Raw genomic sequence first — 2,790 nt, 5'->3', positions numbered from 1 at the left:
TGATCTCAAAGCTAGAACCACTGCAACTCGCTACTTGCTGGGCTTCTTCTAAGAGCCATCAAACCTCTACAGTGTGTCCAGAATGCAGCAGCATGACTGGTCTTCAATCTTCTGAAGTTCACATGTTACTCCACTGCTGCGCTCCCTTCATTGGCTCCCTGTAACTGCACGCATCAGATTTAAAACCTTGATGCTTGCCTACAAAGCCAAAAAATGGACCAGCCCCTTCATACATGAGGTCAATGGTCAAAGACTGATCCATACCTCGAGTGCAGTCCTGCAGGGCTGTGACATGTGGCATCACACAGACATGATGCTGTTAGAGGTGGAACGGTTTCAGTCTCATGGGCTCTGGGGGACGTCCTCGGGCAGGTCCCGTGGGGTGGTGTACTGCAACACTTTGGGCAGTGCAGGCACTGAGCAGCACCTCAGCGCACTCCGCAAGATGCCCATGTCATAGGCCTCATACCTGTGGAAGGGAGATGACAACACATGGGTTCATAGCACTGCTTGCTCCACTTTCAGATAGGCGGGGAAACACAAACGCACCAGTGTTCTGTTTTACTGTCATAGTACTCCACGTTACAGGTAGTGAAGCCACTGAATCCACCGACCACAAAGAGGAGGTCGTCAACCACCTGTACAGAGTAGGGCAGAGAGAATGCAGCCTAAACACCTGTAGCCTAAAAAAACTATCTTAAATGACTCAAATACTTTTAGCTTAAATACTTTAGTATAATGCCAGTACCTAAAATGTTTATAGATAAAGGAGACACCTTTTCTGTGACAAATACTGCCCCAATCATCACTGTGTGTGTGTGTGTGTGTGTGTGTGTGTGGTGTGTGTGTGTGTGTGTGTGTGTGTGTGTGTGTGTGTATTTGTCTGAGATGGTGAAAGAAAGCATGTTGCTACCTCAATGCCAAAGTTGCTGCGTGGGTTTTAACATTCTGGGGATGACTCTCCAGGTGTTGTCTGGGGGTTATAAGCCTCTACACTTTGCAAGCGATTGGCAACCATCAAACCCACCCACCTACAAAAGCAAAAAAGAGAGGAGGGAGATTCATCTGGATGTGTTTACTTTGGGGTGAATTTACATTATTACAGTTACTTTACATCTGGAAACTGCAGAATTATGGTTGGTAAATTCTGCAGTCTTGACAATAGCAACATGATGAAAATAGTCTCTCAGTAAAAACTATCATGTGTGATTGATGTTTGTGTTACTGTGTGTATGTATGTATAACACAGTAACACGGACCTCAGTCACACACACATACACACATTCATGCCTAATATACACACACATACACTAGGCATGAGTGTGTATGTACGTGTGTGTCATTGAGGTCTGTGTTACTGTGTTTTACACACATACACTAGGGGGTGTGTGTGGGTGTGTGGTCCGTACAGCATACATCTCTTCTCCATACGTGATGACTCCCACTCCACTACGTCTGCTGCTCATGGGAGTGATGAGACTCCATTGATTTGTCTCAGGGTTGTAGGCCTCCGCTGTGAACAAACACTCATTTCCATTAAACCCCACAGATATACACCTGCCAGTCCACACACAAAGAGGGTATGCACACCCAATACACACGTACAATGCTGACTAATATAACAGGACCCCATCAACTGTCACCATAATACAGTATGGACTTTAAAGGAATTTTTCAGATAAAGGAAAAAACAGATTGTAATGGGGCTCAAACACAGGTCAGATAGGTGATGACACCAACACTCTATGGGGTACGCTACCACACTTTAATGATGTGGGGCCCATGTGCAAAAACAGTTTGATCTTAGAACAGGTAAAACAAGAGAAATAAAAAAACAAAGGTGAGGAGTGGAACTCCGGCCACTTTGTCACAAGGTGAACAAGCTCCGTTAGACTGTGGCAGCCATTAAGGGACCACTGCGTATATTGCACTTCAAAGAAATGGAGGATAAAAAACAGGTGGAAAAACAGAGAGGTGCTTTAGTGACAGAGAGAGAGAGAGAGAGAGGAGAGAGAGAGAGGGAGAGAGAGAGAGAGAGAGAGAGAGAGAGAGAGAGGAGAGAGAGAGAGAGAGAGAGAGAGTGTAAAAACACAGGCTCCCTCGAAGAGCAGAAGAGAGGTGTAGCACAAGGGCTCACAGAACTCAATACCCCAGAGTTACCAGCTAGAAGCTTGGTTCACACTTTAGGCAAAGACCCAGCACTGAGTGACTGGGTCACTGGGCTTATATAGATCTAGCACAGCTGTTGGGGCATCAAGCCTGATTGTAGTGTGCCTGACTCAAGGCCTCCCCTGGTTGCCTTGACCTGGCACCAACCCTTACACAGATATACACAGGTTTCCACTTACCAACCCATACATGTGTGGTGTCCACCATTTTCAGTTTGAAGTCATGAGGCTAATCTATCTAGTAAGTATCGGAAGCCATTTCAGCCTAAATCTTTTTTTAAACAATGCCAAAATCTTCACTGACATTTTTAAACAGTGCAGTTATGCTACATTTAGTTAAAAAGCTAAAAATATCCATAGAGACAAAATTTAAGTTAGAGTGGAACTATATTGTTATCTGCTTTCCAGCTTTCTGGTACAATTCTGCCTTCAAAGGGAAAAAAAGGTGATAATGATTGTTTGTTTACGATGGCTAGATCATAACCCTGCACTGTTGAACTATACAATGGAGTTTTGATTTTATATATGTATGTGATATGACTTGAGAACAGATTGTGGTTTGAGGCATGAATTTAGAGAAAAGACTTTGGGTGAATTTACCAATACTTGCAAGCTAGTTTAA

At 44.1% G+C, this 2,790-nt stretch overlaps 1 pseudogene; it reads right to left on the bottom strand.

Annotated features, from left to right (window-relative positions):
- Window positions 1-342: 342 nt before the first annotated feature.
- LOC113568833 overlaps window positions 343-2,790 on the bottom strand; it is a 3,686-nt pseudogene continuing 1,238 nt past the window's right edge.

This window comes from Electrophorus electricus, chromosome 3 (assembly GCF_013358815.1).
Source record: "Electrophorus electricus isolate fEleEle1 chromosome 3, fEleEle1.pri, whole genome shotgun sequence".
Taxonomy (NCBI): Eukaryota; Metazoa; Chordata; class Actinopteri; order Gymnotiformes; family Gymnotidae; genus Electrophorus; species Electrophorus electricus.
Note: the sequence above shows the minus strand (reverse complement) of the source record. Positions and strands in the feature narration are given on the sequence as shown.